The sequence below is a fragment of the Lissotriton helveticus genome, chromosome 8 (assembly GCF_964261635.1).
Source record: "Lissotriton helveticus chromosome 8, aLisHel1.1, whole genome shotgun sequence".
Lineage (NCBI taxonomy): Eukaryota > Metazoa > Chordata > Amphibia > Caudata > Salamandridae > Lissotriton > Lissotriton helveticus.
Window position 1 is genome coordinate 1,007,034,882 of NC_136069.1, and position 26,719 is coordinate 1,007,061,600.

Below are 26,719 nucleotides of genomic sequence, written 5' to 3' on the forward strand. Positions count from 1 at the left end.
TTTCAAACAAGACTAAGAATGTAATATAAAGATAACCATAAGACCAAAATACATACATATACATTCACATAAAAACAATATTACGGTGATAAATGTCCTTACATATTTTGTCCTGCACCTTAAAGACTGAGAGGTTAGAAAAAATTAAGAGGTTTGGAAAAGTAAAAAATAGACAAGGAATAGACAAGACTAAAGATAATGAAGGAATTAACCAAAAAGAAGAAGAAAAAAAAGAAAAAGAAGAAGAGGGAAAAAAGAAAAAGAGAAAAACGAGAAAAAAAGGGGGGCCTACTGCTATATAGTATATACACGTATTACTCGACCAGGTGTATCTAAGACACCGAGGTTATTAGAATGTGTATCAGTCCACAAAATGCGCATAGCACATGTGGCATTCCCAGCCACTAGGCCCCACCAAAGAGTACCTATAACATGACACAAAGGGAAATACACCCATGTCTCACCTCAGTATTAACACATGGGTCAGATCATACAGCGAATCCCGGCATATATGCAAATAATCGATAAGTATAAGGTATCCATTTCCCCTCCTGTGAAAATAATAACAATCAACCATGAGGCAACAAATGACATTAAAAGGGAAAAATAGCATCAACAGTATAATCTGTCTATAACATACACTTACCTCCGTTTAGATTTGGAGGATTTGCTCAGATCACCTCAACATATTCTTATGAGTGACTGTGCCAAAGTGGTGGCCTGTTATCCTAATACAGGAAGGAGGAGACAGAAAGGGAAAGACATATGTATTTATCTGTTCCCCGCTAATCACTTAGAAAAAACTAGTATAGATCGTATATAAATCAATTGTCAGCAAGTCAATACGGTCATTACTTACACCTCACCAATATTAATGATCAGAGTGCAGTGCGATATAATGTCTCTTAAAATTAACCCCCACTTAAATGCTTAAAGGTCCCTCCTAATGACAAATGAAGACGAGAGATGCCCTTACCTCTGTGGAAGTCCGGAGGTAAAATCACACGGGTAACAGTCGCCCCAGTATGTAAATAGCAATAGTGTGGGCCAAAATGATGACCCACCATCCTGAAAGCAAGAAAGAGAGCAACAGTATGTAATACTCCCCTGTCTCCAACCACAACCGTAGTGTATACAACTTAAAATCAAATAATATAGTAATATAGATCACACTTGGGCTCCTCTCTGAGTAGAGCAATCAGTTGTGATACATATCAATATCAGTTATTGCAGCAGTTTAAAATCGGCCACAACTTCCCCAATCCACACCAGAATAACTATTTTCGGATCAAGTCATGATTACTAGCCCACAAACGGGGAGTTGTTTGTGGCCTCAGATTTAATTGTTATAGCCACAACACCTATGTCGCTAGTGTGACTTTGAGGCCTGTTAGAGCGCGCCGGTCACCCGACTATCATTTTTCACCATATGCACACTTGGGCCCATAAATTCAATTTACCATATTTATTAATCGGATAACCTGCACGCTACTACCAGTAACCCAGTTCATTCCTATTTATTTCCAATGTACCTGACTTACCAATCCTTGTCACAGGTACCTATGATCACAATGGAACAGGGAGCTAGCTGTAAAAGATAAGCAGTCACGAAAAAGCAATAACATTTATTATATTTGCACCTTTTATAATAACCACAGACTCAGGAAGTTTTGAAAACCTTTATCTAGTTCTCATTATCACCAGAAAGCATAACATTCACAGTGAGTAAACTATCAATACCAAAATCATAAAAGTTGTGTAGCCATGCAGGAAATAGATTAGGCCAACCATTTAGAACGGTAAAGTGAAGGTAAGAACAGGGAACACACTAGTAAGAATTTTCAGAAATTAGACTTGGTATGGTGTGTCTAAAGGACGGGAAAAATAAGGAACATGCTAGAATGTCACAGTTTGAATACCCCTTGAAGGTGGGTAAGGCAAAAGAACTTTAATTGGAACTAAAGGAAATTGGAGATGCCATGTAGCTATAGGGAAGGTAAAAATGGAACACGCTAATGATTCAGAGCAATCACTTTGATTCGGCAAAAAGGAGGGTAAAGAAAGGGAACATCTATAGTTCATGAACAGTATTTCACAATTGACTTATTGGATGGGAAAAAAGGAACATGCTAATGAACAGCTAAATAGTAAAACTTTATTATTGGTCACAGGAAGGTAAGAAAAGAAACAAAGTGCAAATAAGACTTTTAGCAGTTTCAGAAAGCAAGAAAGGACGTAAATGTATTTCCCTCACAGATTTATATTTACCTAGAACAGTGCGGAGACCAACCCTGGCCATGGGTCAGTTAAGGACAGTAGGAACCCCAAGGAATGCAGTCGCCAGTAGGCCAGCAGGTGCAGAATGGAAACCCAGGACAGGAAAACCAGATTAGGATCAGGACAGGACCACCAAGGTAAGACCAGCACCCGCAGTTCAGTTGCAACGCCTGCGCTACATCTTCTCTGCAGCTATCAGTCAGAACCCAGACTGGGTTATCGAATTCCCCAGCAAAGTGCTTCGCCAGCACTTAAGGTTCTCAAAACCCCGATTGGGTCTGTGAGTTTTTCGGACAGAGTGCTCCGCAGCACCTTTGTTTCTGGATCAGCTATTGAGTGCGTAGGGTCAGTGACAGGTCAGCTATTCGGACAAGTCGGACGAATTCTTTAGCTAAACTAGGCTAGTTATACTGTTTTCGGGTCAGTGTACCACCCCCCAAATGTTGCAAGTGTAGGGATCCCCAATTTCGATTGGACAAAAGAAAGGACAGGTCGTCACACCTCCTAGGATTTGACTTTCTCAAGCCCCTCATTTGAATCTTTCATACCCGCCCATTGAATTTCGGGTTCCCATGACATGTTCCATACATATAACAATGGTTAATTTGACAATTATTACAATGTAATACATTTAGTACAAACAGCATCTTCTACTAGGTGAAGGTGCCTCTTTCCCAGGCGCATCTTGGCTGGGACTTCTGTGTTGGCACGTATTCAATGTCACAGAGTTCATCCTCTGGCATAAGACTGTCATGCGCAGAAAGGGTTTTCAAGATGGAGTATCCCCGTCCCTTATACCCAAGGTTTACGATACATGAAAAGTAAATAGAAACAGCTTTAGAACACAGAATAAATGAATTCACTGTATACCATGAATCCCTACATTACTCCCTTTATTTCATAATAACTATAGCATTAGTATTAATGCAAGACAAACAGCATAGTGAAAGCAGCAATGCAAGCTTCGGGCATGTGAGAACACAGAGCAGCCATTTTATATCTACTGTGCAAGTGCAAAAGGATTCCCACCAGAACTGCGAGTACGTCACATCAAATGGGTATGACCGACGCATGCGCAGAAGAAATTCCCACGTAGCAGCAGCCATTTTAATAGCAAGCATATTAGGATTAATAAACACATAGGCAAGCGTGTCTGGGACACCCAAAATGTCAGAATAAGGGCAAATTAGTAAGACAAACAAGTTGGTTAATATTATTAGGGTTATTCGAGGTTCATGAGTTCAAGCAAGTCGCTGTACGTGTGAATCCTTGCTCCATCAATCCCCTCTTTGATGATATTTTATATCATCACAAATTATTAGAACCAGATGCCAACTTTTTCACATTTTACCCAGTTCAATCTCTTCAAACATTCTGTTCAGCGTTTTCTCAGTTTCTTTATTAGGGTGAGAATTGTTCACCCTTTTGTAAATCTGATTATTTAGTTCTTCTAATTCAAGCTCATCAACATTTCGTTTCACACCACTCTTGTTCACAGTATACTTCTTTTGGTGTTTTAGACATTTACAGCAAATTACTATTATAAAAATTACTAACCCTATTCCCTCAATTGGCATCAGTACTTTACTCAAAAGACTTTTACCTAGGTTAGCAAACCAATGACCTACAGCAGAGACCATCAGTAAGTCTCTTCGAGGCACTGTCAAACTCCAGTGGTTTAAGCTCTTTTTCCAAATTAGTAATGTTCCTCACATACCCCTTAATTTCCACACTTTTGTTAGGTATGTAAGTGCAACAATGTTGCGCTTTCAGCATTCTGCAGACTCCGCCCTCTTTTGCCAATAACTTATCAAGAGCAAGTCTGTTTTGTAAAACCATTCATCTGATCGCAACCATTTCGGTATTGACCATCAGGAAACCTCCAGCAGTGTCAGTTGATAATCGATCTACTACTGTTGACAATTTGCAAATTCTGTGTGTGTTCAGAGCCACTCCCACTGTCGGTATCATTGCACTAAATATATTACCTACTATTTCACCAACACTTTCTCTTTTAGTACGTACTAATTCATTAGGCTTTTCAGTGCTTCCAGTGATTTTCCCCACATGGTATATCTTTGAGAAGACAATACCAAAATAACAGCTTCCGTACCAGTGGTCGGGCAATTTGAAATAAGCCTTGTTCCCACATGTAAAATAAATTCCAGGAAACACAGGCTCTGACCCATCTTTGAAACCCCAACCCCCAATTACCTTGTAATTATGTTCGCATTCACTGGAACCAATGAAGATATTGTTATAATAACTCGTTTTCTCTCTTTTAAGACAAAGTTTCTCCTTCTTTTCGAAATCCAGCAACATGGCAGCATTAGCCCCACCATTTGAGGTGCTTTCTATGCTTTCGGGCCATTTAGGAATTTTCTGATTTTTATCTTTTGCTTTCTTTTGGAAACTTTCTCTTCTTTTCTCTACCATATTTAAAAACATTTTCTCTTTTTGATGTACTGAACGGGTCAAGTTAGAAAATAATCACTCATGTATTTTGCTACATCCCTAGTTGTATGTACAGGGTTTCGGTTTCTTCGCACAGGAAGTTCAGAAAATGTCACATCAAGGTTTGAGTAATAATACTGTAAAGGTCTTCTTCTATAAAATAAACTAGTTAGTATACTACAGGAGATTCCATAGGTTAAGGGCAAGTGGTGATATGTCACACCTTCAGCTACTGAAGTGGGTAGCTTCATGCAGACATAACAGTCGTCTATTTCCATAGCTTCTACATAATGTAGTAACAGGTTTGCGAAAACATTTAAATGAGTTTTGTTCTTGATCTTATTGTAATGTAATTCTTCCTCATCTGGTGCTTCTAAATCTAATTTTGTTTGCTTAAGGCTAAGTGGCTTCTCTGGTGCATCTACTCTTTGTGGTGTATTTCTAGTGTGTGATTCTACAGTATCCTCTGGTAAGTGATTATTTGGGTATAGACTCGGGTCTTTACTCATCATAGAAGGAATAGCTATTTTAGTCCTATCCAAAGTATCAGTACTATTGCTACACTACATAAACATACTTGGCAGCATGTTTTTAAACAACTTCGTCTCGGTCTCCCATTCACAGAAGAATCAGACATTTTGGCTCAAAAGAAGCTTTAACCCCTCTTTGTAACTCTGCACAATTTGCTTACTTGAGCAACTTTTCAGGTTGGTTTCGCCTCTTCTACGGATTGGTCAGCAATCAATTCCTCATCACTTTCGTCACTTATTTCCAAATTCTCAAATTCTTCCAGTACAAAGTGAGTCCACTCATGGCTCGGGTACTTGTTATTCAGTTTCTTTATACGAGCACTTCTTCTCTTTGGCTTCGTCACAGCTGGGTCAGTTTGACTCGAGACCTCATTTACCTGTTCAGACTCTTTGTTTATTGTCTTTAGTCGCAGTCTCAGTCTTTTCACAAATGTAGGTACTGAGTCACCTTTTCTGAGTCTTTTAACTGGCACTGTGTCTTGGCCTTCTTCAAACACTCTTTTGTTTTCGTTCAGTTGTGGCACATTTGGTTCAAGTTCATCTTCAGTATTTCTCCCTAACTGACTAGGTCCAGGTCTTTCATCAGTTTCTCCTGCCTGGTCCCTAAACTGGCCTTGTTCAGGTGTCTGCTGGATTTGACTTTTGTTTGTATCGTTTTCTTCTTCCTGAACACAATTGTCTATTTCTATCTGGTCCTGTTCAAGCTCTTCGAACTCTTGATTTTCTTCCGCTTGAACTTCCGCCCTAATTTCTATCTGTCCCTCTTCTGGCTCAGTTGTTCTTGGTGGAGTGTCAATTACCTGTTCTTTCCCTATCTGGTCCTCCTCAGAATCAGATTTGACTTGGATTTCAATGATCTGAGTACCTTCTTCTATACCTGTCTCGTCCTCACTATCCCACTGTCTATCTAAATAGGTTTGTCTTCTAGTTCTTATAGGGTCAACAGTCAGGTCGATTATTGGGACCCAATCATCCTGACTGGAGCTCGGTTGTTCCTCTTCAGCTACTTCAGGACCGATATCTTGGGACCCCTCAGCTGCACAACCTTCAGCCTCAGTTTCTTCAGGTTCTGTCACTTTCTTCGTATGGCTGGCATGGATCCAGCGAGGTACTCCTGCACACTTTACAGCTGTGGTGGTTACTAGAATCACCTGTCGTAGCTTTCCCCACCTCGGTGCGAGGCAACTTTTCAGAGTGTGTTTCTTGATTACGACCCAGTCACCTGGATTCAGGTCATGTGCTGGAATTGTCGGCCTGGCGACGGTGTCTTCCCCACCCTGGTGAGAGATAGAACGCACTTGGTCAGCCAGTTCTTTACAGTATTCTAGTATCAAATCATCAGATATGCTTATAAGTTTGTATCCTGGCACCCATGCTTGCCGCATAGCTCTTCCCATTAGTATCTCATGGGGGCTCAAGCCCGTGTTCCGGTCTGGAATACTTCTGAGTGCCATCAACACAAGTGGCAAAGCATCAGGTCATTCCAAATTGAGTGTATTCACACATTTTTCCCAATCTTGCATTAATTGTGCCATTCAGTTGTTCCACCACTCCAGAAGCCTCTGGGCGATATGCACAGTGCAGTTTTTGCGTGATTTTGAATGCTTCACAAATCTGTTTTATTATTTCATTTTGGAAATGACTTCCTGTCTGATTCAATTGTGACTGGAAAACCGTACCTAGGTATGAGTTCTCTAAGTAATAGTTTAGCTACTGTGATGCTGGCATTTCTACGTGCAGGGTAAGCTTCCACCCATTTTGAAAATAGGCAGACAATGACAAGTAGGTACTTCATTCCTCAACAAGGGGGTAACTGAATAAAGTCTAGTTGTAGTCTAATAAAGGGGCCTTCTGCCTTTCCAATAGTTCCTGGTAATACCACAGTTTTCTTTCCGGGGTTACATTGCTGACAAACCAGGCACCTCTGGCAGAGTGCTTCTGCTACGTTTCTGAATTTCGAATTGAACCAGGTCTGGCAAAACATACGAATCATGGCGTCTCTGCCTAAATGTGTGTCTCCATGTATCAACCTAGCCATAGGAGCAAGCAGACAGTCTGGCAATACAGGTATATCATCCAAGTAAACAATGACACCATCTTCCACCCTCCTCTGGCAACCAAAGTTTTTCCACCTTTGTTTTTCCTGTGGCTCTGCTGTGTCCTGTAAGTCTCTCACTTCCTCCTATGTACTCACTCCCTCTAGCATCAAAAGTTGGCAGCTGTTTCCGTTTCCCCCAACCTTTATATTGATCACTATTCGGTATCGTGCGCAATGTTGGGCTAACTGGTCAGCATATCGATTACCTGCTGTCACTTTGTCATCGCCGGATTTGTGAGCAGCACACTTGACCACAGCCAATTCTTTTGATAACTGGATTGCTTCCAGTAAATTCTGCACATAATTTCCATTTCTGATAGGGGTGCCTGAAGAAGTCAGGAACTCCCTTTGCATCCACAACTGGCCAAAGTCATGCACAACTCCATAACCATATTGGCTATCAGTATATATGGTTATCTTCAAGTTCTTCCCAAATTTGCAAGCTTTTGTCAATGCAATCAATTCAGCTACTTGTGCAGACTTGACTCCATGTAAGTAGGATGCTTCCACTGGACCTCCTAGAGTACGCACTGAGTAGGCAGCACTTAGGCCATCTTCCTCATGTCTCATGCAGGAGCCGTCTACAAACAGCTCACAATCTTTATAAAATAAAGGATTTTCTTTTATATCTGTTCGTGGTTTTGTACTAAACTCGGTCAAATCAATGCAATCATGTTCAGTTTCCTCCCTCACTTCTGCTGCAAATGAGTTAGGCAGTAAGGTAGCTGGATTCAGAATATTACATCTAGCAATGGTCACGTTTCCTGCACCTACAAGGATTCTCTCATACTTAGTCAGCCGACTAGGTGTGAGATACTGAGTCTTTGTTCTTGTCAGCAAAATCACAACATAATGTGGAACATACACAGTTACCGGATGTCCCATCACAATGGACTCACTCTGTTCAAGACGCGTGCATGTTTCAGCTACAGCTTTCAAGCATCAAGGTAATCCAGCTGCTACTGGGTCCAACGTGGAAGAAAAATATGCCACTGGACGTCGAGTCAAACCATGAATTTGGGTCAGGACTGAAAGTGCGCAATTATCTCATGTGTCACAGAAAAGTGCAAAATCTTTTGAATAGTCGGGCATTCCCAATGCAGGAGCTGTACACAGACATTCTCGCAATTGTACAAAGGCAGTCATGCTTTCGTCATCCCATTCCACATGATCTTTGGCTCCTTTCTTTGTCATTTTTATCAATTGCCTTGCTAGGACTGCAAATGCCACAATCCACTGCCTACAGTATCCTACAACTCCTAGAAACATTCTGATATCCTTCTGGGTGTTTGGCAATTCCATGTTTCAAATTATTCTAATTCTTTCTGTGGTAACTTTCCTGATACCTCTCTCTATCTGGTGCCCCAGATATTTTACTGATAAGGTACAGAACTGCAGTTTGTCTGGTGATACTTTATGCCCGCCTTCACCTAAATGGTTCAGTAAGGCAATGGTGTCAGTCACACAGTCTTTTCTGCTCTTAGATGCCACCAAGAGGTCGTCTATATATTGCACCAGGACTGATTTTCCGGGCAATACTAGTGTTTCAAGGCACTTTTTCAAAATTTGATTAAAAATCGAAGGGCTTTCTGTGTACCCTTGAGGAACACGATTCCAGACATATACGTGGCTGTCGAATTCAAATGAGAAAAGAAATTTGCTGTCTGGATGTAATGGAATTGAAAAGAATGCATGACATAAGTCAATGACAGTAAACCATCCAGCATTCCACGGTATTTGGTATAGAATCACTGCAGGGTTTGGCACTACAGGACAGCAAGAACCACAATTTTATTTACTTTGCGCAGGTCCTGTACGACCCTGTACTTACCACTAGGTTTCTTAATGCCAATTATTGGTGAATTACAAGGACTGCTCAATACTTCTTGTAAAATGCCTGCTTCTAGCAACCGTTTGATTTCAATAGCAACTCCTGCTTTCACTTCTGCACTCATTTTATACTGTTTAGTATTTGAGTAGACTGCATCTTCTTTTATGGCTATTTCTATGGGGTCAACATTTGCCATTAATCCTACATCTTTTCCAGTAAAATCCCATACCTCTGGTTTCACTCTCTCTTGAAGTTCTTCAGGTAAGTCCTGTACTGTCAGTCTTTTAATTTCTGAGTCAGATCTTGCTAACATTAATTTGTATATTCCGTCTTCATCTGGGATCTGAATTTCAACACCATTTGGAGTGCAAAAGATGGTACAGTTCATTTTACACAACAAATCTCGTCCTAGTAGATTTACAGGACTGGAATCACAAACAACAAATCTATGCATTTCTTTAAAATTCCCAATTTTAATCTCCATAGGTTCTGTAAGTGGGGTACTAATTAGCTGATTAGAAACGCCCACTACTTGGATCGCTTCGCCCGAGAGGGGTAGGTTTGGAACGTCGGCTGTTCTCACAGTAGAACGGGTAGCACCAGTGTCCAACAGAAAGGTGACGTCATTTCCTTCAACCTTTCCTTCAATGTATGGCCCTGACTGCTCCACCGGCAAGGAGGCGCCAACAACGCACTCCTCGTCCTCCCCCCTCAGGCACCGTCAGTAGGTGTCATCACAGAGAAATGTGTAATTTAACAGAAATTGTGAAGTTGCTGCATTTCTATCCTCCCTTCCTTCCCAACCTTCAGTGTCTTCACTCTGTTGTGCTTTGCTCCTGTAATTTGGCCTAGGTGCACGAGGCAACTGATTCTATTTTACCTGCTGCTGGGTCTTCCGTGGAGTTTCTTTCTGCGTCTGTGGATTTAAATCATTAATTTGCATATTACCATTCTGTACAGCCTTACACTCGTCTCTCCAGTGACCTATTTTTCTGCACCTGTGACAAGGCAATTTCTTCCTTGCCTCCTCTCTGCTCATTTTTACTCTGGGCTTTCCCCCACCCACGGGGCCTTGACTCTGATTATTAGTCATTTTGCTTAGATGCTGTTCCTGGTGCTCTTCTAATTTTACCTGTGCTCACATGACCTTTTCTTTTTACTCTTTCCGTTTATCTGCCAGCTCATCTTTGCAGTATTTAGCATACTTCAGGACTTCATCAATTGGTTTAGCTTGCCAGCAGATTTTATTGTCTTTGATCCACTGTGAGATCTCAGGCCTTAACCCTAGCACAAATCGATAAATAAAGTGGGTCATGTCCTTCATCTCAATGTTGTCCAGACCACTGTATATCTTGAACACCTGTAACAGTCGTTCATAGTAAGAATGCACAGTTTCATCTCTATTCTGGGTAGTTCTGTCTATTCGGGTCCAGCCAGTTTCATTTGCAGGCACCTTTCCTTTCAGATAAAACATTACCTGATCGTACTTCCTCATCACATCCCCTGAAGTAGCCCCTGTCTTCGGGTCCCTCTAGAATTCTTCACTAGGCCAATCAACAGCAATTTTACATTTAGTCCATAAATCTACAGGAACAACAATGTCAAAGAAACCATCTAGATCTTTCAGGAGGCATTTTTGAACTTTCACAAATCTCTCGACCTGTCTATACCAGTCTACAGGTTTTTCTCGCAATTTTGGGAAGTCATTCGTAAAGGACACAATATCATGTCGGGACCAAGGAACATGTACATATCCTCCACCTGGTACTTCTCTCCTAGGTTATAATTTTTCTACCTTTTCTGCTTCTTTTAAAACATATTCTGATGTCATTTGCTTTGATGTACTATCTTTCTTTTTCTTGGCCCACATGGATTTCCATTTCTCTAAATCTCCCATTTTTGTAACAGGTTTAACAATTCTCTTATCTATACCTTTTTCCCTGACACATTCATGTTCTCCAAATCTTTGTTGGAGAATTCTGCTCTGTAGTGTTTTTGCAAAACTTTAGATCGGCTAATGTCTATTCCCATACTAGCTGCAGTGTCCATTAATTTCTCATGGTACACTCTGGTATTACGGGTTATACTTTTGCAAATGAATAACAATTCCTCTTCACTAACGGTGTTTAGTCTGTCCAACCCCACATTCCCAGCCATTAGTTCCTCCAATTCTATTCTCAGTTTGTATATATCCAATGGTTTCGGCTGAGGATTTGGTTTCTCTAATTCTCGGGTCCATCTGTCAATTTCTTCAGGAGTCACTACCGTAGCACTTCTAGTACCGGAAGATTACTCAATTTGAACTTCTCTCGAAGTAAAAGGAGTGTTCTTTCTCTGTGAACTCCCTTCTGATTTCCTTATCGGTAAATCCATCAAGGAGATCACAGATTCACATTCACTTGCCTGATCATCTACTATCAAGGGCTATTTTCTTGGCTGTACTACAGACGGGGTTATAATTGGAGTTTTCGGACTACTCTGCTTATCCCCGTACAAAGGAACAACTGGTCCAATAGTTACTGGGATTGTCAAAGCTTCAGGACTGGTATTCAGTTGGGAGATTTTCTGAATTAATTCTGTTCTTTGTTTAATCAAAGCCTCTCGCTCTCTATCCTGCAGTACCTTTTTGCATGGAGGTTTCATGTACTATCTGCGGAACTAAGGAAGGGCTAAAACTCGGGGCAGTCGGATGTGTCATGCTCGGTCCCTCCCCATAATTAGGTTTCAGAAAGGGGTTTCCCGTTCTCAAGGATCTTGGTTCCACCTGATAAGGTGGTCTTAGACATGTATCCCTCGTATTTAAGGATCTTGGTCCTTCATTATAAGGTGGTGGATTTTTCATTAACAAATCCTCCAGATAGTCATCATCTGAATCCCCACTGGTCATTAAATGCTTGGTCTTTCCTGTCCTTTTCCCTCCCATGGGCTCTTCCACTGTTATTACAGGGTACAGTCCTTCTACCATCATGTTTTGTCTCCATTCCTTCATTCTTTTTTCTCAAGTCTCTTTCTGCACTTTCGGATAAAATTTAGCTAACCCTTTGTCCATTCTGGGTCTGTCTCTCTCAGAAGCCTCTATTTCCCATTCTTCTAATGCTTCATATTGCGTTAGTCTAGGTCTGGGATGTAATTCATTCATTCGGGTCCTCAAATTGAACAGAATCCTGCCATTAAATGTACCTTCTAACGGAAATGCCAAAATTCCGTCATCTTTAGTATATTCCACCCAATTCTCTAACCATACGCAAGTATGGTAGCCTTTGTCAAACATCATAAACGATGCCGGAGTATTAGGTGGTGGTATAATGACTCCTTCTCTAGTTTTGATAGGTTTGTCTTTCTTGAAATATTTCTTTACTTTGTCTACCAATGTCATTTTTCTCTTGCTTCCGTACATAATGTTATATCTACGACCTTTCCGCTGATCTATCCAAAAACCTTGATATCTTGGGTCAGGTCGAATTTCTGGATGGGTTTGATGCCACATATACCTTTCCGCAATGTACTTTGTGTACAAACCACTTCCAATACAAATGCGTCTTTTATTTTTCTATAACAAATCAACTGTGCGATTTCAAATAATTTCAATCAATGGATGCGTGGCGTTTCTCGTGAAACAAGTTCTCACGCTCCTGTGCTCACTCCTCCTTTACAATGCTATCTCAGCTACACTCCCGCTGTCTCGACCAATACCAGCGTGGCACTTAGTGACGTCAGAGCAGCTCCGCTACTGACTCCCTCATTCACAAGGAAAGGAAAACTCAATTCTTTATTTAAAGTGCAAGTGCTCTGTTTATTTTACAACGCAAAAACATTCGCCACTGTACTCGAGTGTCTAGAAAGAAAAGATTTGTTTCACTGCAAGTAAATCTCTTCCGTTTACTTTTCATATACTGCGAGTAGATCCCTTCATCCTACTCTTCACACAAGCAGTAGAGAACCTGCTACTCCTTCGACTCATCCACTCAGGGATATATACTAAGCCAAAAGTTTCACCAGTGAACCCCTTTGCTATCAAACAAGCTCAGACGAACCTGCTACTTCTTCCGTGTGACCCTTACTAGGTGATATCACAATAGAAGTTTTGCCAGCGAACTCTTTGCTATCATTTATTCATACATTTATACAGAAAAAAACCCCTAATTAGTGCTTCCAGTTCTGCCCAACCTGCGCCAAATTTTCCTCGAGCAACTGACCTCTCTGCGAGGTAGATTCTTCTCACCATCCGCTATTCTGCCCCCGGGGATTCCAGACAAACATATAACAATCACTTACGAGTTTGGTTAGAACATTAAATCAATATAACAGCATTTCAAATTAAAATAAAAAACATTTCAATAGATTTCAAAACAATTTCATTTGATGGATCGATACTTTTAGCAGCAATAACATTTTTCACAGTTAGCAGCAGTTTAATACCTATCTACCTATCTTAACTAGTCCTGCCTACCTTTAGCTAGTCCCTAACCATAGCTCTGCTACCAGATAACTACTGTTAGAGTGCGCCGGTCACCCGACTATAATTTTTCACCATATGCACACTTGGGCCCATAAATTCAATTTACGATATTTATTAATCGGGTAACCTACACGCTACTACCAGTAACCCAGTTCATTTCTATTTATTTCCAATGTACCTGACTTACCAATCCTTGTCACAGGTACCTATGATCACAATGGATCAGGGAGCTAGCTGTAAAAGATAAGCAGTCACCAAAAAGCAATAACATTTATTATATTTGCACCTTTTATATTAACCACAGACTCAGGAAGTTTTGAAAACCTTTATCTAGTTCTCATTATCATCAGAAAGCATAACATTCACAGTGAGTAAACTATCAATAACCAAAATCATAAAAATTGTGTAGCCATGCAGGAAATAGATTAGGCCAACCATTTAGAACGGTAAAGGGAAAGTAAGAACAGGGAACGCACTAGTAAGAATTTTCAGAACTTAGATTTGGTATGGTGTGTCTAAAGGACGGGAAAAATAAGGAACATGCTAGAAGGTCACAGTTTGAATACCCCTCGAAGGTGGGTAAGGCAAAAGAACTTTAATTGGAACTAAAGGAAATTTGGAGATGCCATGTAGCTATAGGGAAGGTAAAAATGGAACACGCTAAGGATTCAGAGCAATGGCAAAAAGGAGGGTAAAGAAAGGGAACATCTATAGTTCATGAACATATAGTATGGGAAAAATGGAACATACTAATGAACAGCAAAAGAGTAAAACTTTATTATTGGTCAGCACAGGGAAGGTAAGAAAAGGAACAACGTCAAATAAGACTTTTAGCAGATTCAGAAAGCAAGAAAGGACGTAAGTGTATTTCCCTCACAGATTTATATTTACCTAGAACAGTGTGGAGACCAACCCTGGCCACGGGTCAGTTAAGGACAGTAGGAACCCCAAGGAATGCAGTCGCCAGTAGGCCAGCAGGTGCAGAATGGAAACCCAGGACAGGAAAACCAGATTAGGATCAGGACAGGACCACCAAGGTAAGACCAGCACCCGCAGTTCAGTTGCAACGCCAGCGCTACACCTTCTCTGCAGCTATCAGTCAGAACCCCGACTGGGTTATCGAATTCCCCAGCAAAGTGCTTCGCCAGCACTTAAGGTTCTCAAAACCCCGATTGGGTCTGTGAGTTTGTCGGACAGAGTGCTCCGCAGCACCTCTGTTTCTGTATCAGCTATTGAATGCGTAGGTTCAGTGACAGGTCAGCTATTCGGACAAGTCGGACAAATTCTTTAGCTAAACTAGGCTAGTTATACTGTTTTCGGGTCAGTGTACCACCCCTCAAATGTTGCAAGTTTAAGGATCCCCAATTTCGATTGGACAAAAGAAAGGACAGGTCGTCACACCTCCTAGGATTTGACTTTCTCAAGCCCCTCATTTGAATCTTTCATACCCGTTTTTTGAATTTCGGGCTCCCATGACATGTACCATACATATAACAATGGTGAATTTGACAATTATTACAATGTAATACATTTAGTTCAAATCAGCATCTTCTACGAGGTGAAGGTGCCTCTTTCCCAGGCGCATCTTGGCTGGGACTTCTGTGTTGGCACGTATTCAATGTCACAGAGTTCATCCTCTGGCGGAAGACTGTCATGAGCCGAAAGGGTTTTCAAGATGGAGTATCCCCGTCCCTTATGCCCAAGGTTTACAATACATGAAAAGTAAATAGAAACAGCTTTAGAACACAGAATAAATGAATTCACTGTATACCATGAATCCCTACATTACTTCCCTCATTTCATAATACCTATAGCATTAGTATTAATGCAAGACAAACAGCATAGTGAAAGCAGCGATGCAAGCTTCGGGCATGTGAGAACACAAAGCAGCCATGTTATATCTACTGCACAAGTGCAAAAGGATTCCCACCAGAACTGCGAGTACGTCACATCACATGGGTATGACCGACGCATGCGCAGAAGAAATTCCCGCGTAGCAGCAGACATTTTAATAGCAAGCGAATTAAGATTAATAAACACATAGGCTAGCGTCTCTGGGACACCCAAAATGTCAGAATAAGGGCAAATTAGTAAGACAAACAAGTTGGTTAATATTATTAGGGTTATTTGAGGTTCATGAGTTCAAGCAAGTCGCTGTACGTGCAAATCCTTGCTCCATCAGGCCCCCACGTGGCCACCCAAAAAAGATCTTCAAAACAGGGGGGACCCTCTGTATCGGAAAAGCCACCATAGTCTTTGTTAACAGAAAAACAATAACACCTGGGCACGAGCAGACACATACGCCCTAATCTACAGTGCGTTGCACTCCCTGCCTAATTGAAGGACCAAAATTCGACAACTGTTACAGATAAAAGCACAGAATATTCCGAACACTAGTGGTCGGTTACCTGTATTACGCAGACACGATCTAAAGCCGGTCGATTCAAACCGGGCGCCATGTCTCTCTGGATACATATAGAAACATTCCCAATTCCGTCATGCCATATGCGTAGCATCGTGCCACTAGTCACGCATTCTAGACGCTGCCCACCCCCGCCATATCCGAGTGGAGTGACTTACATTGTACTATGTTTGATTGCAAGGGGATTTACAATGTAATCATCCATTTGAAAGTTTAAACCAAAAAGAATAAATCAGATAGTTTACGTATTTTTTTAACTTCACTAATATTCCAAAAATACAAATCAACCGGTGAGAATGCCATATAGTTATATATAGAAACGACTATCACACAATTTCATATAATAAAAATGAATTCTTAAGGGCCCGTATATCAGAAGAGTATTCCGCGTTATTAGCAAAAGCACCGGCATAATTTGTCCAAACTCATAAGTGTTAACCCATGAGAAACACTCTATTTTAGAGATGTAAAGATGATAAGGTGAAAACTTTCCCTCACAGAGCTTGGACATGCGCACAAAGAGTCAATGACAATAAAATAGGATAAAACAAAAGATAATTTAAGGTGGGAAGTTTAAATGTATATTCATGCTGTGCAAGATTTCCCTGGGCTATCATTTCAATACATGAGGCTAGTAACGGCTTGAGTGTCCTCACAGCATGCATATATCAAGAGACCTGGTGAGGGATATCAGTGGGCTCACGGTGAGCATGCCTCAATGGAGGTAATAACCTGTGTCAGTGGCCCAAAGCAATTCATGCATCAGTGAGCCTGGGAACAGACACCAGTGACCCCACAGAGTGCATGCATCAAACTGCCTGTTAAGGGGTGCCAGCGACACCACTCAAAATAATGATATGTGTACCTCATAACTGCTGCACCACCCCAGGGAATTCATGAGTTGTCCAAGTGACGGGAGCCACGCACAATCCGTGCTCACAGGGCCTAGCAACGGGCATCAGTATGCCCACCGCAGGCATGCATCAATTGTTCTAGTAACAAGGATCAGTGGTTTCAGGGAACATGTATCAAATGGCCTAGAAAGAAAGGTCAGTGGTCCCACACAGATAGTACCTCAATGGGCTAACTATTGATCATCAGTAGCCCCTAATAGGGCTTGCATAATGTGAAGAGCATAAGTAGGATAATCAGCATAAAACATCTGCAAGGATTTAGCATCAACATAAGAAAAAGAGTATAATATAATGCAATCTGCATCAGTTTAATGCCAACCACTTTACCTTCGAAATGCCTCCAAAGGATCCTGGTGGTGGTATAGGATGGGGGTAAGGCTTCAGTTTTCAATGTAAGAGTCTCTCCCAGTAGCCAAAATGAAGTAAAAAGTGCTTATATGTGAGAGGAGCAGGTCATCTAGGCAGAGTGCAACAGCGCACTGTGACTGACTGAAATGACCTTGGCAAAAAATATGTTACTACTTTCTCCAGAGGCCACAACTTTTAAGCAATTCCTACAACATGTAGGAAAATGCTACATCTTCTCAACCTCCTTCTCTTGCTATTAACACAGCATTCCTTTGGTGCAATATGTTCCCCATCAGCTTCTTGACTCTTCTCCACCTCATTAGGTAGTATGCTGTTGAGATGCATAGCCAATAGGAGCTTCCACACGCCACATGTACCCATGGAATACTGGCCTGCTTTACCCAAAAGGAGTAGCTTATTAAAGGTAGAAGTTAGAAAAACTGCCACACCACTGTCTCTTTTTCATGCGATACGTGATTGTGGTGCTGCAGATGTTGAAGCAACCACAATGGGCCCGATTCACAAAAGTAAACTGAGACGAAAGTCTAACTTTACTACTTTCGGTATTCACAAAGGGCATTTACGAGTAGTAAAGTTAGACTTTTGTCTCAGTTAAACTGACGTTTTGGTCTTAAATTTAGCTGGGACCAAAACTGAGACAAAAGTCTAACTTTGCTGCTCTTAAATGCCCTTAGTGAATACCGAAAGTCGCAAAGTTAGACTTTAGAGTGCATGTGGTAGTGCCTGGATGATTAGAGAACTGCAAGGATAGTTCATGACATGGTGATTTTATGAGCGGATGGGTATTGGTGGAGTGATGGTGTTAGTACATGTTACTGCCTGGGTGATTGTAGGAGTGCATGCGGTAGTGCACAGGTGAATGGAGCAGTGCATGGGTAGTACCTGGGTTATTGCATAAGTGCAGGAGTAGTGCCTGGGTGATAGCAGGAGTACATGGGTAGTGCCTGCATGATTTTCTAAGTGCATAGGTATTGTTTTGCTGATTTTACAGGTGCATGCTTAATGCTTGGACCCCCTGTAGCCTCTGTGCATGAGGGTGCATGCAGGTAGACACATGTTGTATCCTCCTGCATGCTTGTACCCTCAGTCTCTGCACAGGAAGAAATGCAAAACATGGTGCATTTCTCCCTGTGCAGGAAGGTGTTCCAGCGCTCCCATGGTGCTACCTTTTTATCGCTCTTCTTTGAGCCTTAGAAAGGCACTGCTGTGGGACCACCACCACAGGACACCCAGCCAGGAGTACAACTCATAATCCAGCAGGCGGACTGACTACAGGTTTGGCGGTTTGGATCAGACACCGGCGCATCAGCCCTCTCCAAGATCTTAAAACCCATAATCAGGCCCTTAAAGATTTGAAGTATTCATCTGAGTGGGGATTTCAGGAAAGTCACTGAACAGAAGGGGTTGGGATTGTCCGCAATGTAGGGGCCAAAAGACATACTAAGAGCTGATATTGTCTGAAAGATTTTGGAGAGGGATTAAAGGATGAAGAGAGAGTTGAAAATGGATAATGTAATTATTATGTTGAATCAATTGAGAAAGGGTGAATATATCTTTGTTTAACCTAATCCAACAAAATAGCGGTTTACTGTTTACGAGAAGGCTTTTAATATACCAAATAGGGCTCAGAATAATTTTTCAGCTAAAGGGAGAGGAGCTACCAAGTAAGGCTTGAAGAGAGTACAAAAGTGAGATATAACTGCAGGTACCCAGTATTTAGGGAGTTGTGACATATGTATATTATGGGTATGAGAAAAGGAAAACTCCAACTCAAACCATAATTAGGGTAAACGGTCTGAAAGATCAAAAAAGCAATTTTGACATTCTTTGATGCCAAAAGCTTTATGATAACTAGAGGAATTGGGTAAATTAATACCATCAATTGATTTTGGTGATTTGAGGCGAGGGAGAGGTGTAGCGCAGCGAGCAGGGTCTCTGACTCCGGAGTTCAGGGTTCACGGTTCAATTCCCGGGCAACGGTTGCAGCTCAGCTCAGCACCATGTGATTCTTGACAAAAGCTCACTTAATCTCTCCGATGGCCACCAGAGACTTGAGTCCCTTAGGGGTGAGTAGTTTGCGCTTTACAAATACCAGATTTTAGAGATATACAAGAAGGTTTCCTATTCCATAAAAATAGATTCCTAAGAACAGATAAGAGTCTATCAAAAGTTGTAAAATATTTTGCCTGGAATTTGATAGGCAGCACCATAGAAAGAACTTAATCATTAATTAATAGTATCCAAGCGGACCCATTATGACAAAAATAAAGGGGACCAACCATGCATCAGGTTAGAATTTTTGCCAATATGGCTTCCATATTACAGTGCGGGGTATCTCTAAAATTTTTGCGGTAAACAATATCGATTCACTTGATCATATCAGTATTCCAGGAGAGGCCCATCCCAGTTAAAGGTGCTGTAACACAAAACACATTCAAAGGCATCACTGCCGATTTTTCTATGTTGAGTTTGCAACCTGAGATATCCGAGTATTTATTAAGTACTTCAATAAAATGAGGGAGTGATGTTTTCAGTTTAGAGATAAAAAAGAGAATATCATACGCATAAGCCGTGCATTTAATGTGGACCTTAGTCAGCTGGAAGCCATAAATAGCATCATAGGGGCTGATTCACCAAACTAATCTGAGACAAATTCCTAAACTTTCTACGTTTTGTATTAACAGAAGGCATTTAGGAATAGTAAAGTTAGGATTTTGTCTTAAATTACGATTTTGTCTTAAGTTTAATGTAAGACAAAATCCTAACTTAAGACAAAATCTTAACTTTACTTCTACTAAATGTCTTCTGTGAATACCAAAAGTAGTAAGTTTAGGATTTTGTCTCAGATTAGTTCTGTGAGGATGTATGACGTTACAACGCAGGCTATTACACCGCCTGCCTTTACAACGTGGTTTTTACATCGCAAACCTTTACAACGCATAGCGCTTAGAGGTGCTGGATAGTGGTAAGTATAATTTTCTATTCCAACTCCAGTCCCCGTGGACACTAGGGAAGGTGTTGGATAGAAAATTAAACTTATTCCCTATCCTAGAGCGCCCCCCAGCGCAATGCGTTGTAATGGTTTGCGTTGTAATGACCGCGTTGTAATGGTAGTGCGTTGTAATAGTTTCGTTGTAAAGGTTGTTCACCGTTCTGTGAATCGGCCACAGTGTTTCAACTTATATAGAAAAGACTCAAGTGAACAAGAACAAAGATCATGAGTGATAAAGGCCATCCCTGCCGCATGTCGTCTGGAGAGGAAAGTGGGAATATTGTATACCATTGACCAAAACAGCAGAGCATGGGGTAGAATATAATAGGAGATTAATCATAGAAAATGAGGGCCAAACCTGTGCCAACAGAAATCATACATTAAATAATTCCAATCCACTCCATCAAATGCCTTTTTCGACATCTAAGGTCACGGCTGCCAGGGAGTAATTGAGTTTAGCTGCTGTACTAAGGAAGCTCAAAAAGACCAGTGAAGTGTCCATGTTATTCCTATTTTTAACAAAACCGGACTGCTCCACATCAACAAGATCTAGCATTAAACTATTAAGATGTAAGGCCTGTGTTTTTTTAGTGAAAATGTCACAGTCCGGATTTATGATTGATATGGGACGATACTTCTTGCATAAAGAGGGTGTTAGACTTGGGCCTTAGGGCAGGTTCACCCCGAATCTTTTTGCCTTTATTTATGACCCTGTGTAGTGATTTTTGGGTCTTGGCGCACTTTTTCCCTGTGTCCCAGAGTGAAAGTGCGTGCGTGTAGTATGGCTGGCCTGCTCTCCCATAGGAATGCATGGGGAATGTGTGTGCCCTGGTAGTTCCTGATGTGTGGGGAGTGCAGGCTCGAGTTTAGTATGTATGAACTCGTGAGAGTGAATGCTGCGCAATGGTATGTGCGGCTTGTATGTGTCTAGAAGGGAAGTGCTACTTCTGGACATTGATGTATGTGTGCAGTGAGGATACTGGAGCGTGATTGGCTGGAGCTGGCTGGCATGCCAGGCTCCAGGAAGTCTGGATGGGTCTGCCCGGTGGTGAGTGAGAGATCAGCATGAGTGATGTGTGGGAGGAGTAGATCTGTGTCCTGGATGGGCTGGGTTTTCCCCACACAATGCTGGCTCCGCCCCCCTGTGGTTTGTCTAATGACCCTAGCCTCCCCAGTGAATGAAAGGGGTGGTTGGGCCATCAAGGGTACTCCCAAGCCAGCTGCAACTGGTTTCCCCCCACCCTGCACCTCCTAACAAAGGAATTCTCTGTATAAATATGGGGCTGTGTCCCCACAGAGGATGTTCTACTTGTGGATCCTTGCCAGAGGGGGCTGTTGCTGCTGCTGGGGCCAAGAGGACCGCCACTTGGCTGTCTCCCTGCCTGGAGACCCAGTGTGCTGGCTCTGGCCCTGCCCTGCCCCTCTGCCCGCCTCCAGTCCCTGCTGGAGCTTTTGCTTTTGACTTAGAGTGCCTGGGGGCGCTCTTATTTGATTTATAGCGCTAGGAGCGCTTTCCTGGTGCCACAGCGCTCAATAGCGCTTTGCTGATATTTGTAGCGCTAGGAGCGCTTTCCTTTAGCCCCTAAGCGCTGGGTGCGCTTTATTTCTATTATAGCGCTGTGGAGCGCTTTTTGCCGTTTTTTTGGCCTAGCGAGTGCCTACCTCGCTTTACCTTTATTTTGAAGGCCGGTGCCACCCGGCATTGCCCCGTGGTATTTATTTGTTTAAGAGCGGCTGCCCACGCCGCATTGTCCCGTGTTCACCGCCGCAGCCCGGGAGCCCTGAAATCCGTTGCCGGGCCGCTGCCTGTTGCGACCCGGAAGTCCCGCCTCCTGACCCCCAGGGCCGCGCTGCCATTGGCGGCCCCGGCGGAAGTCAGGCGGAGGGAAAGGAGACAAGGCCAGGCGGGAGACGAACGAGGCGGCCGGTCGTGTCCCCGAGGCTCCCCGAGTGGAGAGAGGAGCCCCGGGACGAGAGGAGCCCCGCCCGCCCTGAGATAGCCGGTGAGTGAGGCAGAAGGGAGGGGCGCCGGGACACATTGTCGGTGTCCGCCCCCTCTCCCCCCGGTAGCGCGATCTCGCGCCATTTGATGGAGTGAAGCCACGAGGGCTTCAAAGCAGCATACCTTGGTTCTCTGAGCGGCCCCGGTTGGCAGAGGGCCGCTCCAACGTGGGCAGTATTCGTTTTTGAGAGCCATGAGGCTCTGAGGGGGCATTCTGTTCTGCGAGCCCGGCGAGGCTCATTGCCCCTAGTTGTTCTTTGAGCCCACGAGGCTCTCGCCCCTATTTAGTTAGAGCCCACAGGAGGTTCTGGGGGCATTTGATTAATTTAGAGCGCAGGAGCTCTACATTGCCTACTTTGTTTTGCGAGCTCAGAGAAGCTCGAGGGGGCAGTTGATTTATTTAGAGCCAGAAAGGCTCACAGCGCCCACAGTTGTTCTAGAGCCCCAGAGAGGCTCTTGGGTGCCAGTCATTGTTCTTGAGCCCACCTGGCTCCAACGTTGCCTACTCGCTATTCACAACTGTCCAGCACTTAGTGGACAGTTGCTACGTTTAGGCTTTTGTGTCTGTGCTGCCTGCGCAGACCCCCTGACACTGAGACTCAGGGCATTCCGCCCCTTTCGAGGCCAGTTGGCCTGAGGGACATTTTGAGGGTTGTGCTACATGCACCCTGCGCATTGTGATTTCTTTGCTATATGATTCTTGCGCAAAAGTTCTAACCTGCACCTCTGAATGTGTTTTAATGTTACATGTGCAATTCTTGTTCTTTTATTCCCCTTTGCTAAAAGTGACCTGCTTAGGTAATTCTTTATGTGTTTATCCCCTTTGCTAAAAGTGACCTGCTTAGAGGATTGTTGGTGTCATTACCTTTGCTAAAAGTGACCTGCTTAGGTAATGCCTTGTTCTTTTATTTCCCTTTGCTAAAAGTAACCTGCTTAGAGGAATGTTGATGTTTGATTGCCTTTGCTAAATGTTACTTGCCTAGGTGATTATTTTAGGTTTCCTTCCCCCTGCGTGATTTCCCTACAGAGACTAGGGTGGCGTAGGAGGTGATAGGTTTTCCTTCCATAGGTTTCCTTCCCCCTGCGTGATTTCCCTACAGAGACTAGGGTGGCGTAGTAGGTGATAGGTTTTCCTTCCATAGGTCCTAGCTCCCTGCGTGATTTCCCTACAGAGACTAGGGTGGCGTAGGAGGTATTTTCTCTTTACCAGTAGTTACTGGTTGTATGCTACATTTACTATTTCTGTGTTACAGTCATTGTATGTTTATGTGCTAAAGTGTTATACCTACAAGTATTATTTCTAACAAGTGCATACCCCTGACAGTGGTCCAGGTGGCCCTGTCCTGTACATAATCCCTTGTAAATCTTGCCCGTGCCCGTTGGCACATTGTAAAGTGTGTGTGTTATCTAATGTGTTTTTATTATTATAATACAAAGGCTATTTTTGATATAACCTTGTGTGGAGTTTCCTTTGTGGTGGGCCTTTGGTTGTTGTCGCTGGGGTGCGCGCGCAAACGCTTTACACATCGCCTCTGAGATTAGCCTTGCTGCTCGCGCCACGTTACCTAGAGGGTGAGCGGGGGTTATCTTGGTGTGTGACTCCCTTGCCCTGACCTTGGAAATGGTGATCCCTGACTGACCTCGACGCGAGTCTTGGCCGGCCAGGGTCCCGTTTCTAACATTGGTGGCTAGCGGTGCGGATTGGACTTGCGTTTGCGTTGTACCACAGTGGCGACGGGCCACACTTCAAAACTCTGCAATTTTAGATAACCACATTTTTGGGATTATTGTTTTTTAGGGAAGTTCAGTTTTGCTTCTCCTGAAAGGTGTCATTTGTATTTTGTCCAGTACCTTGTTCCCCGCCCTGCTCCCAGAGTTTGGTACCTGTGTCGCTAGTGGTCAGGTTGAGATAATCAGGGGTGGTAGAAACTGCCTTACCGGTCCGAGGGGAGGGTGTGTGTGAATGAGTGGTGTGTTACACTGGACAGTGGAGTGCAAGTTCTGAGATAGGAATCTTGCTGAATTTTGTTGATTGTATACTCCTGTTTAGCTCAGACCCCCAGGTTCCCTGTGTGATCTCGTCTCTAGAACGTCTGCCAAAATGGAGCCTGTTTTTGATCTCAGTGATCTAGTTTGGTACAGTATGCAGGAGTTGGAAAGGTTCTGTAGAGAGAGAGACATAGGGGTGGATGAGTCAGATACTGAGAACCAACTTAGGAACCACCTGATCCAATGGTATAAGGATCAAAGGGATCTTGAGCGCAGCGAGGAAAGGGACCAGGCCACATGCCATGAGGGTGGTGAGTCTGTGGGGAGCCCTGAAGATTCTGATGAAGAATGTGAGTTGGATGATGACAGTGGTTGGGCCCCAGCAGATAGTGAGGACCCCATAGGTAGGGAGTCCCTTGCTGGGCCCAGTGTCAGTACCAGCGCCCCATCCCTTGTCCTGTCCCCAGAAGAGTGGGAAGATAGGGAGAAAGAAAGGGAGCACCAGTTAGCGATGGAACAGCTCATGTTAGAGCATGCCCAGGCTATGGCGCAGCTAGAGATCGAAAGACTCTTAGCGCAGGAGAGGATAGAGGTGGAGAGAAGGGCCATCATCCGTGAGAGAGCAGCCCTAGAGGATAGACTCTCCCCTGCGCACAGTTGTAATTGTCTGGATTCCCCAGAGAGGGTGGAGTCCAGTGGTGGCAGCTTTTTAAATATAAGTGTAGACAGTCCCACTCTCAGTTCCCCGAGTATGGTGCCTGTTTTCCCAGAAGAGGAGTTAAGGTTGAGATTCAGGAATCTTAGAAAACTGCCTCACCAGTCTTGGGAAGATTTTGAGGACGAATGTTGTGGGACACTGTTTGATTGGGTAAAGGTTCACACGGAAGATGATTTTGACATCTTTTTTGATTTGATTGTCAAAGAGCACCTGCTCAGTTGTTGTTCACCAGGGTTGCGCACACACCTGTTGGGGTGTGGATTGTCTGGCGCATGTGAGCTGGCAGCGGAAGCAGAGCGATGGGACAGTGCGAGAGGTTCTTCTGAGTCACTAGTGAGTGATTCCAACAATAGTGGGTCAGGTGTCTTCCAGCCCAGTGTGGTGGAGGAGGGTGAGAGTAGCCCAGCTAGGTCCTTGGTTAGTGAGGAGGGTGTAGGGGCTGACTGCCTGTCTCAGTGGAGCGGGAGTGAGTGTGTGACCGAGAGTCCCCAAACGCCCGAAGCCTTGTCACAGAGTCTGGATGGTTCCTTTAGGGAACACCAGGAAGGGAACCTAGACTTGCCTGTTAGTTCACTTGAGGGAGATCTCCTAGTGGGTAGAGAACCTGGAGCATCTGTAAGCGGAGCTTCCATGGTTATAGAGTCTGGCAGTACTGCTCCAGTAGGGAGAGTACCGGAGTCCAGCGTGAGGAGTGATTGGGGGAGTTCCCCAGTGGAAGAACCAGTGGGTCAGGGACTACCCAGTGGGGCTAGGATCCCGTGTAGTGACCATGGTGACACCACTTCTGTGCTGGGGGATCTTTGCGCACTGTCAGGTGGACAGGAGGCGGGAGATCTGCGCCAGGCAGACAGTCACCCAACATATGTGTCATTTGCTAGCCTCAGGGGGATGGTGTGTGAATCCCCAGAAGTCCTGGAGTGCCAGGCAGTGATTCCACCAAAGGTTGTAGACCGGAGGTTGGATGGCCAGGTTCAGGATCAGCCTGACCTGAAGGGTGGGACTACTGTAATCAGTGTCCTAACCAGTTCTTTCTCCAGAGGTACCGCCCCGGTTGGGAGGGAGCAGGACTCTGGAAGGGGATGCAGAGGGTGGGAGAGCCCACCTCTGACCCCGTTACCACCTGAGGGGTTAAACCCTAGGTTGGGAGACTGGTGTTTAGAGGGTACCCCTCGCAGGAGGAGGAGGAACCCTAGGAGAAGAGGTAAGGGGAGGAGAGCCTTCCCTGAGACTCCTGGTCCGCCTGAGGTTGTAGACCCTAGGTTGGAGAACCAGTGGAAGTCTAGCCCTGTCTTACAGACAGGAAGAGTGGAGCATGGCTATTATGTGCCAGGGGTTACTACCCCCCACTTTGTGAGTATACAGGATCCAGTGGTACCTGGGTGGCCTAGGGCCTGGTCCTGGCCGAGGGCAGCTGGAGAGTATCAGTGGGGTGCCCCAGTTAGTCCCTACAGTAGTTTTAGAAGGAACCCTAGGGGTTCACCGTGGCGTAAAACAGGAGGGTGTCCCTGCAGTTGTGGGCCCGCGTCCTTGTTTTATCGCCCCAAGCAGGGAAGCCCATCACGGTGGTGATCTGTCTGCCCTGCGTTTTGGCTGGAAGGGGGTCGTGTTAGACTTGGGCCTTAGGGCAGGTTCACCCCGAATCTTTTTGCCTTTATTTATGACCC

The 26,719-nt window shown here is 43.7% G+C and overlaps 1 long non-coding RNA gene across 1 annotated transcript in view; it reads right to left on the minus strand.

Moving 5' to 3' along the window:
- Positions 1-655: 655 nt before the first annotated feature.
- Positions 656-26,719, minus strand: part of LOC144771852 (uncharacterized) — an 83,634-nt gene continuing 57,570 nt past the window's right edge. The window contains exons 2-3 of the long non-coding RNA XR_013599517.1: positions 977-1,068; positions 656-728 (exon numbers count right to left, since the gene is read on the minus strand). This is a non-coding gene — a long non-coding RNA (uncharacterized LOC144771852). The remainder of the gene's footprint in view (positions 729-976; positions 1,069-26,719) is intronic.